This window comes from Lepidochelys olivacea (assembly GCF_965140295.1).
Source record: "Lepidochelys olivacea isolate rLepOli2 genome assembly, chromosome: 11".
NCBI lineage: Eukaryota > Metazoa > Chordata > Testudines > Cheloniidae > Lepidochelys > Lepidochelys olivacea.
Window position 1 is genome coordinate 51,227,402 of NC_140421.1, and position 17,512 is coordinate 51,244,913.

The following is a 17,512-nucleotide window of genomic DNA, read 5'->3' on the forward strand; positions in this document are numbered from 1 at the left end:
TCTTATCTCCAACCTTCACTGAAGATCTCTATGGCACTTTTTACATTTATTCCAGAGAGAGGCCAATCTTGTAGTCTTTAGGACAGATTGCACTACTGATTTTTTAGGAGGACGTATTCATTGACTTCAAGAGCTATGCTAAAGAAATAGTATGGGCCTTTTAATATATGCATATACTGTGGATAGTTGATAATTCAGGAAAATGCACAATACACGACACATACAGAGTGCAGAAGGGATCCAGCTGTGCATTCCTGTATTCTCACCATGTACACCGCCTCCAGCTAAACACAGACTATTTATTCTGCCTGACCACTTTTAAAAGCAATGAACAAAGAGTCAGCAATAATTAGTTTCTTCACTGTCTTTGTTGTAAGACTTATAGCTTCTCTTTTCTTCAGTTATAGTACATAGAATTGTAAACACTCAGCTGCCTTACCAAAAAAAAAATAATAATAATCTTACAAACGAAGTCTGACAGAGCAGGAGAAACAAAGTGCTAAACCAAGTATTTTGCAGTGATCTTAATCTCAGCATTGGTCAGAGGGATTACAACCAACATAGAATCATAGAATCATAGAATCATAGAATATCAGGGTTGGAAGGGACCCCAGAAGGTCATCTAGTCCAACCCCCCTGCTCGAAGCAGGACGAATTCCCAGTTAAATCATCCCAGCCAGGGCTTTGTCAAGCCTGACCTTAAAAACCTCTAAGGAAGGAGATTCTACCACCTCCCTAGGTAACGCATTCCAGTGTTTCACCACCCTCTTAGTGAAAAAGTTTTTCCTAATATCCAATCTAAACCTCCCCCACTGCAACTTGAGACCATTACTCCTCGTTCTGTCATCTGCTACCATTGAGAACAGTCTAGAGCCATCCTCTTTGGAACCCCCTTTCAGGTAGTTGAAAGCAGACATTTTCAGATGGACGTTTAGGCCCTTTAGGACACAGCCTGTTTTTCAAAACTAGTTATGCTGTGTTCATCACCTTGCAAGTATATTTCTAGCATTTGTACGATAATCTGTCTGTATGTGTAGGAAGAGCATTTTTTATATTTCCTGGCAGCAAAACAATTGAAGCAGAGAGAAAAATGAATATTGCTTTTCATGCCAGAGAGCATGAATTTCATAGTTGTTTGGATTTCTTCTTTCGAGAATTCTTGATCGAGGAGTTGCTTTTGATCTGGATCCAGCTTAGGGATGAGACAGTGTTGTGTTTAAAGTGTGATTCGGTGATAAATGCCCCAAATTGTTTCCAAGAAAAGTAAACAATGTTTTGCGGAATATAAATACATGAACTACTTTATAAGCCTTTACACGTACTGTGTACATTTCCTCTGGGATACATATACATAATGTTAACTGTCCAAAACAATACAACCACAGAATATTTAAACAGAAAAGCTTTGGAAACAAACATGTTCCTGAGAAAGTGAAGGCTTACAACATGATTGACAATGACAGGCATATTTGTCATACAATCATCTTATGCTGACCAAAACAGGAAGCAGAGAAATCAACTTGTTTGCTCTCACCATTCAGAAGGAAAATTTAAACAACCCCGACAGCAAAAATCTACAATTAAAAGGAAGTTACGCGCAAAGACTGATCTAAACAAAGTTTTTTAATCAGCATGTTCTGATAATTCAGGAAGAACTAAACTAAATACACAATACTCAGTACACCATAGTCTAAGGAACTATATCAATTTACCTTTAGATACTTTTCTTGACGAAGAAAATTAGATTGGTCACAAGGGAGAACAATGGGTCTGTGTATTTTCCTAAAGGCTAATTGGTGGGACATCTCATTGTAACCAATTTTATTTGCTAAGTTTTCAACTGTTCATATTCATGATAATGATCAAGTAGGCAGTCTCATTACTGTTTCTAATAAATAGTGGCCAACATCAAAAGAACTGTCGTCAAAATTACTAGTTTGCAGTTAAAATGAAAAGGCTAGAAGACTGAATACTTAATATGCTAGTATGACATTCTTGCAATAGGGTATGAAGGCCTCAATTATGGATCTGGAAACTCTTCGTTCTAGTCACATGCACAGTGCCTGGCACCAAGATAGAGCCTGACACAGGGACCTAGCCATCTTGAATTAGGACAAGATTCAACAAGGGAATAAACAGAGAAGCAGGAGCTGGGTATGGCACAAAACAGCAGCAAGTACTGATATATTTCCAGAAGTAGTCCCAGTGTTAAACTAGTCAAGAAATCTGCCAACCTAGCTAATGCCAGATGGTTGGAATTTAGAGAAATCACAGCAAAGGTATGTTTTAAAGAGGGATTTAAAAGAAGGTAGTGGCTTTATTAATTCTGACAGGAAGATAAGGGGCCGGGTGGAAGCAAACCTACTTGTGAAAAAAGTGGATGATCAAGGTTAACATCTATGGCAGAGTGAAAGCAGGGATCATTCTAGAAGTTTGTTTCCCTTCTCTCTCTCAGGATGGAGTTGCATTGGCAAGCTATCAGAATTCTGTCTTTTAAGTTCTTTGAGCCACACTACTACTCAGAAGCATTACATTTACTTTCCATGAAATGTTAAAAAAATATGTCTATGCTCTATATATTTCAATTTTAGCTGAAGTCAGTCTTTTGCAAGAGGTTCATGTGTTCTGGAAAACGAGTTTCAGACTCTTTGGCTTCTGGGCGTGAACCCAAACAGTTTTTGTTCAATATATTTAAAAAGTTTGACTCTTTCTTTGAGTCTTTTTTTTTCCTTTTGTAATTTCATGTACATTTTAATGAAAAAAAAAGAACAGATTTAAGCACTTGTAATCCACACCTGAAGTTTTAAAGGATAGGTGAGCACAGCTAGTTCTTTTTATTGCAAGACTTCAGCATATCCTGAGAAGCCCTTTCCACAGGACAAATTGCCCCAGTCTTGCTAGTAATTTAAATGCTATTTTTTCCCTTTAAGAAATAAAAACCTCATGTTTTGAAGTCCTAACATACCTGTTCCCAAAGAAGCTGGTTCCAGATTTGCTGGACTCGGAGAAATGTCTGTAGAAATTAAAAAGGCGGAAGTTAAGGGAAAGAGAAAGGACTGTTCTACATGCCATAAGTAGAAACTTGTGTCTTTACTACACAGAAACCATATTAAGGGCCACTTCTGCATAACATCTGCACACATTACATTATATTTGTATTACAGTAGAGCTTAGAGACTCCACAATGCTAGGCACTACATAGACACAAAGTATGAGACAGTTCCTGCCCTGAATAGCTTACAATCTAAACAAACAAGAGGAAGTGGGAGAAAGGAGGTATTATTATCTGCATTGTTCAGATGGGAAACAGAGGTTCAGAGAAACTAAGTTATTTGCCCAAGCCCACACAGAGGATTGAACCCACGTATGTCTTCTGAATCGCCAGATGCTGTCTTAATTGAAAAGGATGATGATCTTGTGGTTAAGCGTAAGAGTTTTGGATACACCAGGAATACCTGAAAATAATGTAGGTTGGAAGCCTTTGCAGCGTGTCATGGCTTCTGTACATATGGGCTAAGATGCAAAATTGACACCAATAATAGGATATGAATGGTATATAGGTACCAGTGCAAACAATGCTGTTGGATCTCTCAGAATAGCTTCCTGACAAGGAAGCACTGCATTATATATGTTTCATATAGGATACATGCAGTTCCTGGCTCTTACTTGCAAGCACAGTTATTGAGTTCAATTTGTGTTTTCACATGCATTGATAGCTATAGCTGTTGCTGCAGTTTCATCATTAATCAAAAACATGAGCAAACCCTTTTTGCCTCCAAGAGTCCTGATAGTTCCCTTTGTGTAACTGATAATGGTAAATATAGGTATTTTCTTCATTTAAATTCTAGCCACTTTCATCTTTGTGGTTCACTTTTGTATGTAATTAGCAAGTTGCATTGTGCCAACGTACTGGACAGCTTGACAGTTAGGATTAATACAGAACTCAAGGATTCATATAGCTTTTCACATTTTTTCATAATTAGCTTCCCTTATTTCAGCCATTTCAGGGTCATCTACTTTAAACTGGTCCGATGATCCAGGATGGAAACAACAAGTTACAATCCCTTTGAGTTAAGGATTTTGCCAGTTTAAATTGTTTGGTAGTAAATAGGTAACACTGATTTTGCAACCAGAATAAAAGTTGTCTTTTAGGTGCACCTAAATCTGCTGTAACAAACCTTTATTCAGTCCATAAATAATTTAATGCATCCATTCGGAATTCAAAGCCAAGCTAACACAGTCAGGAAGTCATTTGAAAATGAGAATTCTTTACAGATACTGATGGGCAAGTTAGATTAAAAGACAATAGCCTGAGGGCTTCATACAGCCAACTTTTATATCAAAAACGGAGAGCAGGATTTTTTTTTTATTATAGCAAAGGCAATTGAATTATTAGCCTTCTTGAAAGAAGTTTTTTTGAGAAGCTTAACAAGCCATGACTCTTAGGATATGGATTAGGACTGATCATTTCACTTAATCAATATGAAACATCAAAGAAGGCTTATCCAACAGCCTGTAGTTTAGATGAGAAAGAATTAAAATATATAGCGCAGTGGTCCCCAAACTTTTCATGGTCCTACCCCCTTTACCCCTGTCAATGCCCCTCCCCTCCCCTGGGAGCCAGAGCAAGGCTGAGGGCAGAGCAGGGCTGGGTGGCACTCCCTCCCAGTCCCCCAGGGGGGCTGGCCAGGGCCCCACTGCACACACCCCCCACCAATGTTCCTCCACACACCCCGAGGGGGGCATGCCCCACAGTTTGGGGACCTCTGATATAGAAATTGATCCAATTAGATCCTTTAAGTCAATGAAAAGGGTCCCATTGACTTCACTGAGCTATGGATCTGGCCCAAATAGCTAGGAGAAAGAATTAGAAACTGAATTCCCTGGCACTTTGTGAGCCAAAGCAGGCTGGAAAGAGCAGTCAGGTAACAAGATCCAAAATGGACAAAGAGATTGACTTATGGGTAGAGCTGGACCGACTGTTCACAGGAAAAGAATTTATTGATCAAATTTAGCACTATTCAGTTTATCAACTGTTCATGAATAGAATCCACTGTTTCCACAAATCTGTTTGACACATTTTATAGACACATTTCTTCTGTTTGCTGAGATAATTTTTGTTTCTCACCAAAACAAAAAACAAAAAAACCCAAAATTGTTTTGGGTTAAATGAAACACTGTTTGATCAAAACATTTGGGTTTTTGTTTTATTTTTTAAATACCCTTTTGGCGGTGTTAGTTTCATTTAGCTAATTTCTAAATGAAACATTGCTTCAAAATTTAAAAAGTCAACCATTTTGTTTCAAAAATGTTGAAATATTTCATTCTGAAATATTTGGAAATCCTTCCTCCCTCCAAAATACTCCAAAAATGTTCCCAGCGAAAATCATTAGCCAAGTTTGATCAGAATATCCAAACAGCTTTGATCAGCCCCAAACTGCATTTTTCAACTAATAACCTATTCACTTTAAAAAAAAAATCACCCAGGTCTAATCATGAACACAAGCAAAATGACTGTTTAAAAATCCAAATAAAAGGTTTAGGAGTAATGAATTTTGCTATATTTCTCTAGCTCTACTTATTAGCATCTCTCTGTGCTGGGCAATATCCTCTGCTGGCGAGATACTTACTTGTGCATGGTCTGTTTTGACCTTAGGAGACAGAATGACAAGGATGCATGTCCACAATATGCTCACAATGAGCAAAGGATAGCTCAGCCTATTGTCTAATCAGATGGATAGCAGAGTAGTGTACCCATTGGAACATTACATAGGCACTTCCAATCTCAGTGAAATGAGGAATAAAGAGGTTGTTAATGAAACACTGGAATGCGTTACCTAGGGAGGTGGTGGAATCTCCTTCCTTAGATATTTTTAAGGTCAGGCTTGACAAAGTCCTGGCTGGGATGGTTTAGTTGGGGATTGGTCCTGCTTTGAGCAGGGGGTTGGACTAGATGACCTCCTGAGGTCCCTTCCAACCCTGATAGTCTACGATTCTATTCTATGATTCTATGAAACTTTTTCCAACCCTTAAAAATACAAAATGCAGTAACTAATATATCAACATGTTATAGCCAAGCATTTGAAGAATGTGTAAGAAGATCTTCCTTATGAATGTTCATTGTTAGCACAAAAGCAAGAAATGAGGCTTTTTGTATTGCTAAGGCTATTAATACCATACAAATTAGCATTCTTCAGTAAGGACTGTATAATAAATGCAGGGGAACAGTGTACAAACCCCACAATCAGAGAAGAGAAAAATGGGAGCATCTGCCCAGAGGAAAGACTGTCAATACAGATATATGAACAAAAATCTGAGGAGGGGAGAAGGCAGGGGGAATCAAGTGTCCATATTGAAGCAGCCCTAGGTAAACCAAGCAGTACTCCAGTGGTCAAACAAAACCAAAAGGTGTCACTGAATGTGTCAGCATTGTCTGGCATAAGTCAACTGTTCGGAACAATTCCTCCAAAGAATTAATAATTAACAAGGTTACCTTCCACATAGGTTCACATGGGGTTTTTGCTCAATAATAACAGATCCAATGTTTATCCTCCTTTGGTGAACCTACTGTTATTCTAACTTTGTAGCTCATGTTTCTATAGCACACAGAATATTCCAGTTATTTAAAGAATACAGATTTACATTCCATACTGACTGTGGGATTTATTACCTTCAAGATTTCAGCCATGAAGCAACTGGCAAGTGTTCACTGACCTATTGCACTTTCACAGGAGAGTTATTTTGGGAATACTCCTTTGCTTGTTATGTGAACAGTTATAGATGGAGTAAATTCCATTGCCAAGAACTCCAGCAACAAGGGATGGGAAGGTTCCAGCTTTTCTAGCCTCAGAGGTGTCAGCACTAAGTGTCTCAGCAGCAAGAGTGCTGAGAAAACAGACAGATCAGAATTTCTACTTGCATCTGAGGGCAAGTTCCATGGACTTCAGTGTCAGACACAAATGAACCTCCAAGGGCAAGGTTTGGTCTAATGCTAAGAATCCAGCCAGGCCCTGTGGAATTTGGGATCCATATTTTAATATTTTCAGCACTGGAGATACTAGATTTACCATTGACATTAAAGCTGACTGCTGTAATTTGACCCTATGTTGTAACTTTTTCAAGCCGTATGTTGCTCCCACTTCTTTTCTGGGGAAAAATAATATGAAGTTCTCAACTTGTGCATTGCCCATAGGGACAAGAGACACTACAGTGAGTATGAGGTAGGAAGGGTTGTTATTAGAGGTGAACAATTTCCAAGGAAGATTTGGTCAAGTGTAGGCTTTCCTCTGCCCCCAATTATTTCAGTTTATTGATTTTTCTAACTTCTTTGCCCAGGATATTTGATATTCATAACATAAATTGACCTTTGACTAGACAGATAGGTCACATTGTCTGCTGCTGGTCAGAATTTTAGGCAAAAGATGTCACACATTTCCCCACCCTTTGTTTTTCCAATCATTTCCAGTCACATGTTCTGATTCCTGTCTGACTGAAGTAAATTTAAAATCAGGTTTCCAATATAAATAACTGGGATTGTGACTTCAGTGTTTGCTTTTCCATGAGAACTCTCTAACACCTGCTTAAGACTAGTTGGTGTGGCAAACATTGCTGCCAGTAGAATTGTTTGCTCAGATATTCATGGAAATCAAATTCAAAAGCTGAGTGAAAACAACTGAAGCAAAACATTTTTAAAAAAATGGTGAACTAGTGTTTGCTAATTCTGTCACAATATTTGGTCAGATCTAGATACTAACCTCTTGTTGGTTTTACAGTACATTTACAAATCTGCTTCATACACACATCTGATATCAATCCTTATAGGAATCATTATATATAAGTTCAGTGCCACCCTGACCATGCAGGCCAGCATGGAACTCTGGTTGCCGATTTAGTTCTTTCTGAAATACTTAAAGCAGACTTTTAGGAACACCGACAGTTTCCCCAAGCAGATTTCAGTTTGTAAAATTCAGTAAAGTTCATTTATTTTTTAGATGAAACACACATTTTTTTCTCCTTTTGTTGCTACTGCAAGAAAACCAGCCTAATAGCTTAATTTACAATTGTCATCCAAATATCCAAATGAGGCAAAAATCTCAATAATAGCCTATCAAGCAAGATTTCAGGAAGGAAACTGATATGAAAAGGCTAAGTATCTTACACTACTAGTTAAGTGCGGGGGATTGGGGGAAATCAATTATTTCTCTTAGTGGCAGATCCACATGGAGGAATACATAGCAGCCCCTCTTTCCCACATAGGATTCATAAGTATCTGCAAAATCTAAGCTTTACATTTGAAGAAGTGAAAAACCTCCAGTTGCATTCTGTGAAGAATACCTTCCAAACATGAACAGGGTGCAAACAGACACTGTGTTGAGTCTACAGCAGACAGAAAGCTGGATAATATTTGAGACAGAGGTATAAATTAGAGCTGAGTGAAAATTTTCAGTCAGAACTTTTTTTCCACCAAAAATGCATATTCAGATTGACTGAAACACTTTGCAAATTCATCTCAAGTTTGCCATATTGATTTATCAGAAAAAATAAAACCAGTCTCAAAGTGTGGAAACATTTAATTGACATTGTGAAACATTTCAGTTCTAAATAAATGTTCATATCAAATTGCACTCCAATTGTATTTACTTTAAAAGAAGTAAAACCCCTCAGGCTAAAGGAAATATTTTATTTTGGGTCAAATAAAACATGTCATTTGACTCCCAATTTATTTCCATATATTGATTTTTCTTTTTCATTTTGCAAAAAAAAATTTTAAATGGTTTGGGTTAACCTGAAGCAATTATCTTTCTTATAAAATGTTTTGGTTCAGCCAGCAATGAGGTGTCACCATATAAACCTATGATGTCCTGCAATTCATAAATTGCTGGGGGTAGAACTGCATGTGATATTCATCATTAGCTCAGCCAAAAAAAAAGAGAGATATAGGACACTGAATGGAACATACTGTCAGAGTACTTCTGAGGACATAAAAAGTTCTGCATATTTACTGGCACATAATGGTTTGATTGACAGGACAGTGTCATTTCCATGCATCACATCCAAAGATGATCCTCTGCAAGAGGCAGGAAAGAAATGTCTCAATAGCATATTGCATGATTGGCTAGGTGTACCTTTTCTTCCCCACTTCCCTTTGAAGGATTAAGTACTTGACGCTGTCAGATGCCAGACAGTAGCTAGAACAACTGTCTAATCAGATGTGGCAATTCCTATGTCATAAGAAATTTCACAATACTTTTGTACCTTTTCCTTCATTTTAGTATTAAGATATTTTTAAACTCCATTTTATTTGGCTAAGGATGACTCAAAATAAAATGGAGTTTAAAAATAATAAATTTTCTCTTTTTTTAAACTGGGAATTAATGGTAAGTACATTTGAAAGTCCATTGTGAGTGTTTTTGAGTTAGACAGCTGGAAAGGATGCTGTCTTCCTTACTTTTGCACACAGAGCTTACATACAGCTGAGGAAATTTCTTGTTTATTACATCACTGTCCCCTCCTCCTCTACAGTATCTTTATACTTCATCTTCAGAGCTGGTTGACATTTTTTAACTGAAACTACATTGAAAAACTGTGGTTTCAAAGTCAACATGTTGATTTTGAGGAAATTTTTCCAGTTTTCTCCCCAAGGAAAAATTTAAAACAATATTTCATTTTGATTTGTGTAGAAATTTCTCATGGAAAGCTAAAAATATTGACTGGGAAAATTAGCATAGTGTCCATTCAATTCAGAGTTAAAGGAAAAAATAGTAAGATTCTAAAGAATATTAGCAGAAGATTAAAAGGTACATAGACGTAAATCCTCTCTCTTAAACAACATTCAGGTAAATAGGCTTTGCTCAGTGATACATTATTTTACCAGAACTCAGCAGAGTCAGGTTTTTCAGGAGAAAGGGCAGATTTAAAAATAATTAATTTAATTGATTTAAAATTTAGGATTCTGGAGGCATCTAGGCCCAGATCCACAAATGTCAATGGAAGTTAGGAGCCTAAATAGCTTAATGCATACAGAAGTGCAGTCACACATTAATACTCCATCCTATTTTCATAGTCACTCCCCTACTAGTAACTGGATACATATCCTTAAAGACCAGAGCACAATAGCAAGGCCATTTCATAATATCTGTACATTATTTCATGAGCTACTTTGGCTAATGATTCCATTTGGCTATTTTTGAAGTACCTTTGCATCTAAGGATGGTAAGTATTTATTATCAGTAAGGGCTGCACCAAATGTACTCTCAACTAATTTCAGTTCTGCAGTACTCAGGACCTTCCTTATGCACTGATTCAGCAAGGTACTTTACTCACATGCTTAAAGTGAGGCATATGCTTAATCTCAGAAGTCTGTGGGACTAAAGGATGTCTTTAACTTCCAATATGTGAGTAGTTCCATATATTTCACAGTTTAGAGTTAGGCACATGCTTAAGTCCTTTACTGAATTGGAGTCATCGGATGTATTTGTGTCATATTAGGAACTACAATATTTACCTCAAATCATGTTACTATAGTAATATTTGGATTAATTATCAGCGTATATTAACAGATCGGTCCCTCAACTTTTCCCTTATTTATCCCCTTGCAGAGTCAAATATGGTCAGGCAATATACTTTTGCATCACTTTTATGAGCCATAATTGGAATTATTGAAGCTCTAGGACAGGGGAATGTTTTATAACCGAGAGAAGGCTATATCCCTGTAGTGAATCATCTTTCAGCTATCCTGTGGCATGATAAATCATCAACAGTTCAAACGGATATTTTTGCCATTCTATTTTATTGTTAAATGCAATAAATACAACTGGGGAATACAGACTTTTCTCTACTTGCAGTTTTATAAGGCTGTGCTGCTTGGGAATAATGATTAAGCAGGGTTGTGGGCATATTATGAAATATTTTAGGAGCGTGTGGAAACAGTCTAAAACCACTAACTAGGCTTTCAGACTCACCATATTACCAGTCTCTTACTAGAGTGCAGGAGACCATTTCCTTTAAAAGCTTCAAACATTACACTTTCCAAAATACAACAGAGACATCACCTTTAATCTTCCTAAAGACATTAGCCTTTTAATATGATAGCACATGTTTTAAAAAGGTTAGAAGAGATGTTAAGAAATATAGCAATATGCTTACTGTGAATAAACTTAAGGTGAGATTTTCAAAAGCACTCAGTATTGCCCTAACTCTGCTTCCACAAGTCTTAACGCTGACATCAGTGGGAGCAGAGTTAGGCCAATACTAAGCACTTTCAAAGACCGCACCATAGCATATAGGTGCAGCTTACCGCTCTGGTATCTCCAGTACAGTTGTGTCTCAGTTTTCCCCACTGTGCCTCAGGTCCCTTCTTCTAGAGATAGTCTTCAACAGGTCAGTTTTGTGATTTGGCTTTCTGCCAAAAGCAAGAATCCTTCCTTTCCAGAAAAAGGCAAAATCCAAACATAAAATACATAGGCCTTCCACAAATAACCTCTTTAGGCCTCATTTGCAGGACCTCACTAGTCTCCTGCTTCTTTGTAATAGGAATCAAGTGATCCTCCACCCCTTGCCTGTGTGGGACCCCATCACACTTAAGTATTACAAGGAAGAAATCCTAATTATCATTCACCCTTCAGAATACTTTGCCATGTCTGACAATCTCTCACAGACTGTTTTCCCTTTTGTCCATTTCTTGGATGTTCCATTTAGGAAATGTGTTTCTTCCTGTTTTTGTGTCCCCATTCATTTAAGGAAAAATGCTTGTTAACTTCCTAGAGGTTGCGGGGAGGGAGGAGCAGGTGTGTGCACTGGGTAAGGAGATGTGCGGATATTGGATTCTTTTTAAAGTTACATATGTAAACTACAAAAAGAAAAGTAGTATCTTTAGATAAAGAGAACAATAATCTACGGCTGAAGAAACTATTGGGATAAAGAAAATGTGGGCTCCAACTGCAGGAAGCTACCGTAAATAGTATAAGAAAATTACTACTGGATCCAAAATTATTTGGAAAGAAGGTAAAAAGCAGTTTTTTCTCCAGAATGTCTTTTCATATTTGAATGTTAATTACACTAAATGCACTGACTGATTTAGACTAAGTTGAAAGACTTTTATCCCAAGCCTGTAGCATTTTTTTAATTTTTGTGTTGTGTCAGAGTTAAGCCAGCACTCTGATCACTGCAACTCCAATTAGTTGCCCTGGCGTACAGGTGACTACTAGAACTGTGCCCACTCGATAGATTGGGATGGGCTGCAGGAAGTTAAAAGGCTTATTAGGTCATTAGTCCAGACGGTACAAAAGGTGCAAAAAGGAAGGGTGGAGGAGGAAAGCCTGAGTCAGAGGAGAATGTGGGTCCCTTTTTGCCTCAAGAGCATAAGACTACATAGCCTCCAAATGTGGTAGAAAAGAATACTGTAAATAAACTGTCTGAGGTATTTTACTTGAAGAGGTGTCTGAGGTGTTTGTTGGCTGGAAAGTAAGTAGGGGTGAGTCTGCTCTATCATGCATAGTGAGGATTAATCAATCTGTTAATATAATATACTGTGTCTGCAATACTAGTGATTTTAAGCACCAATAAAGATAGTGGGAGCTTTAAACCTATCTTAAACTGCTCCTATTTCACATAAGTATCATTTATCTTTGATGTTCAGGCTAATTCTTTATTCACTGCACTCCATGCAATACTTCTTGACCTTCTAGATTAGTCTTTTCGTGGGGTTCTATATGAACACTTTGCTGTAGTTAAGTTGAATTATGTTCCGAGATTCTTTATCAGTTCCATTTGTTTCAAATTTGTGAGGTATAATTTTCCTTTTTCTGAGCCCTTGCTGACTATCCTCAATAAAATCCATAATTTTTCAAGAGCTCTCCAATTCTGTTCCTAATTAATGTTCAGCAGAGATAGATGAACTAGTTCAGATAAAATAATAATTGAACTGACCCTTTCCTAAATGAAACACTGGACAGACCTGCTTTTGAAAGTCTTCATTTGTGAGCACTGAAGCAAAAATTTTATTTTATATCATCTCTGACAATAGTGTACACTTGCCATAGAAACCTTGTTCCTGTTATTTTTTCAAGATACATTTACTATTTTAACACTTGTGCAAGCTTTTTATTCTTTGCCTTTCAGTTTCTGACTTTTTTACTCATTGATTTTAATGATGTCCTCTTCTGGACAGGAGTCTTGATCCTGCAAAGACTTATTTATGCACATGCTTAACTTTATGCCTTCTGATCAGTCCTATTGACTTAAGCATGCATTTAACTTTATGCATACTGAAGTCCTACTAATTAAGCCCTGATCACGATAGCCCCATTACTGGTACCAAATGTGTTTGTGTTTGTGTTTTTGTTTTAAATCCACTAATTCTTTTCAGAAATGACAAATTATAAAACAAATACACATAAAACAATGTTGGTGAGAATTTGTTAGAGAATGGGCCACCACTACATTCTTTGCATACCCAGAATTACCAATGACTGAACAAAAAATAATGATTGGGCCTAATTAGACTCTTTTTGACTACTTTCTTCCTGTTGTGGCTCAATGTTAATCCATAAAGTCTTACATCTCAGTGAGTTGTCACATATGTATAGGTTTATGTGTGGGCCATAAAACATACTTTAATGGATAAACAAAATACATTTTGTACAGTGCCTAAATTGTCAATGATTAACCATAAAATGGCCCTTCAGAGTTAAACTTTTTTCCTTTTCCGTTCACATCTGAGCCTTCTTTAGGGTGACCAGATGTCCCAGTTTTATAGGGACAGTCCTGATTTTTGGGTCTCTTTCTTATATAGGCTCCTATTACCCACACCCCCTGTCCCGATTTTTCACATTTGCTGTCTGGTCACCCTACTCATCTTTTCTTTAAAGAAATAAACCAAGAGAAATTACACTGAAAGAACATTTACAAAGATAATATGTAAATAAAAAGACATGTCCCCACTCTAGCTGCTTTCCTAAGGCCCCAATGCTGCACAAACACTTGCATGTGTACTTAATTTTACTAACAGGATTAGTTCAATTGAAATCAATAAACTACTCACACCAGTAAAATTAGGGGGAGGCATAAGTGTTTGTTGGATCAGGGCTTAATGTTACAATTTCTACTAGGGGAGAAATACTAAGATAGATAGATATCTATCTATACACACACCAAATTTCCTTTCTTACCAAGAACACCTTAAAATTAAAGGTTTAGATTTTCAAGATGAGAAAATGAAGGAATTTCAAAACCTTATTTTTCACTAAAACCCCAGATCTAAACTCCTCCAGATTCTTGAGAAATTCTGATCCAGAGCACAATCCACACTTCATGACTAGGCCCTAGCTAAAGAGTGGCAAATCTAAACACCTTCTCAATCTAGGAATGTTTAATTACAGCTCCATATTTCAAAATTCCCTCCCTTATTGATTTCTTTCCCATTGTTTCATGTTCCTTAGCTCAAATAATGACATCAGATTATACCATTTCACTTTTTTAATGCAGATGTTTCTAATCCATTCCCCTTTTTGGTTCTCAAACTAGCACAATAGCAAAATCTTGGATATTTAACCACTGCAAAGCAATATGTATTTTTTAAAATTGTTTCCATTGACATCAGTCCTGTAATCTTTCCTACTGGGTGTAGGTTTGGTAAAGACAAGATCTTCTGAATCTAAATTTGGGCCAGGTTTTACATGCCAATATCCCTTTAAGAAATACACTCTGTTCTCTCACTGCTGCTTTCAACTAAGATGATTGCCTGTCAAAATATCTCATCTGTAGGCTTTTGATTTTTCTAAACTGTTCAGTACGAGGAAGTTGATCAAGATTTCTAATTGCTCAATAAGCTGATCTCATACTCTGTTAGCTATATGAAATATTGTCCTATGTTTCACACAAGTCAAATATATCTATGAGCTTGATGTCCTTCCATTAACTTTAATGGGAATAGGATTGGACATTTATACCCCAATCTGCAAATACTTTATATGTAGACTCATAGACTTTAAGGCCAGAAGGGACCATCATGAATATCTAGTCTGATCTCCTGCTCATTTAACGATTTAAAGATTTCAAGTTACAGTGAATCCACCATTTACACTAATTTAAACCTACAAGTGACCCAAGCTCCATGCTGCAGAGGAAGGCAAAAAGCAAACAAACAAAAAACAAAAAAACAACCAACACCAAAAACTAGGGTCTCTGCCAATCTGACCCAGTGGAAAATTCCTGTCCCAACCCCAAATATGGTGATCAGTTGGACCCTGAACATTTTGGCAAGACTCAACTGCCAGACACTAGAGAAAGAATTCTCTGCAGTGACTCCAAGCTCTCTCCATCTAGTGTCCCATCACCGGCCACTGGAGATATTTGCTAGTAGCAGTCGCAGATCTGCATAACTATTCAATGGAGTAGTCCCATGGAAATTAATGAGACCATTCATGCATTTGCCAGACTGGGGGCCTTAAGGTGTAATCTTTCAGGGGCTTGGAATATACCTGATTCTGTAAAGCACTCCCTGTATAAATTATTTAAATGCTTTTAATTATACAGAAATGTGTGGATATATACATATGCCCATATGTATGCTCACTTTAATTACTTCATGGAGGAGCCACCCTACCATACTCTATGGTCAAAAGAAAGATTGTGCCGTTGCCGTTCTTCACACAGGCAATGTAAATGCAGCCAACCAGTCTGTCTCCAAATACACAAATCAGTATCCACTGTAGCACAGCCCACTTGAATTCAACAGTTCACAGCTGTTTGATTGGCTGTCCTGCGTGTATTCTCATGTAATCTATAAATCCTCTTTCTGCACGCACAGAAACATGCTATAATCCAACCAAGGCTAACAATTCAATATGCCACAGATGTTTTATAACTGTAGACACGGATAAGTCTTGAATAAACAGAGTTCATGTGGCTCAGGCAGTTCAAGGCTCATAGCTGGAGACAGGTACAATTGTAACAGCAGAAGCAAAATGTGTTTCTAATTTATGGGAAAAAAATAAAACTTATGGATGATGTGAGAGCTCTTAAAGTCTGCAGGGACAGCACTATTAACACCAAGTCAATTTATTTTAGTAATAGGAAAAGACCAACTACCTGATGATAAATTGATAATGCAAGGGACGACCTTTCATTTAGAGTGGAGAGAGCCAAGACAGGCCAAACATGTCAATCTATACCAGAGCAGGTCCACTATCGATTACTTACTCTGTAAGTATATTTAAATGGCGTAGGGGATGGTGTTTACTGTTTGCTGCAGGTAATATGAATTCTTTGATGTCTGCAAAGTTAACTATTATTAAGTGAATTTCAGTATTTATTAACATGTCTTCATTGTCATCCTCATAAGTGAAAAGAAAAGAGGAGGACTAAACAAAGTGATTTCAACTCTGCGTGAGCTTCTGGTGTTCTAAATCTTGTGACTTGTTGAATTGACACAGCAAATTAAAGTTGCTTCTCTCTGTGCTGACTGATCTCCAAGATATGACAGTTACTTTAGATGTGGTAAGATCAGGAAACCCTTAATTATGCCCAAGTTGAGTTAGCTAGGCAAATCAAAAAACCAATTTTCTTTTCTGACTGGTCTCTTCTTGGCTTTTCTCCACAGCATGTTTTGAAGGGAGAAGAGGGAAAGAAACTTCAACAGTTGTACATGCAGTTTCTGGAATACTAGATAAATATATTACAGCAGCCACACTTTACAGATCATAAGCAAGCTTGGAGTGGACGGGAAATGTATTTTTTTTGTCATGTCCATGAGAATTAAGAGACATGTATGGTATCACAGTCTTACTTTCCTCTCTAAAATAAGGTGATTTGAATATTAATAATGCTGTAGAAACTTAAAACTGACACCTTTTCAAATTGAATTAGTCTTCCTCCATCTAAACAGCTTTTCTTTTGTTTCATTGTGTTTGTGTGTGGTGGGGGGAGAGCTGGCAACTTTTTCTTAAAAACTGAGGCAAAATTGCTAACATCCTGGTACCCTGGGTACAACATACTACTTTGGAAGCCTGAGTGCACACTTCTCTTTGCTCTGTAAATGGGGAACAGTAAAACTAACAAAGTTTACTTCAGGTGTATGACTGCAGAGTTTATGCAATTAGTAGGGGGATAGATGGTGACTGTGCAAATTACAAAGGGCAGGAATCTGACTTCAACACTTGCAATCCATAGTACGTTCTGAGACATCTTCAACAAAGCAGGAAATACCAGGAATACGCAGTAGGGAGGGAAATGCAGGTCCAGACCATTAACATTTCTAATTGCAGCAACTACTTTTTTCAAGAGATCATAACTGGAATACTACTCCCTTACAGAAGGCCTTTCTGCATGGCTGAAGATTCCTTAACCCAATCCTGTCCCTGAACCCCTCCCCCAAAATGTTTGTTTCCATAGTGAGGTACATAAGCACTGGGTACATGCACTTCAGTGCCATCTGAAGAGTGTTTCGGTCATTCAGAACTACCATGGTTGGAGGAATGTTGGTCTTGTGTTTAAGGCACTAGCTTGGGAGTCA

At 37.4% G+C, this 17,512-nt stretch overlaps 1 long non-coding RNA gene across 1 annotated transcript in view; it reads right to left on the reverse strand.

Annotated features, from left to right (window-relative positions):
- The window catches only part of LOC311528137, a 64,003-nt gene that overhangs the window by 10,286 nt on the left and 36,205 nt on the right, over positions 1-17,512 (reverse strand). The gene's annotated exons all lie outside the window — the stretch shown is intronic.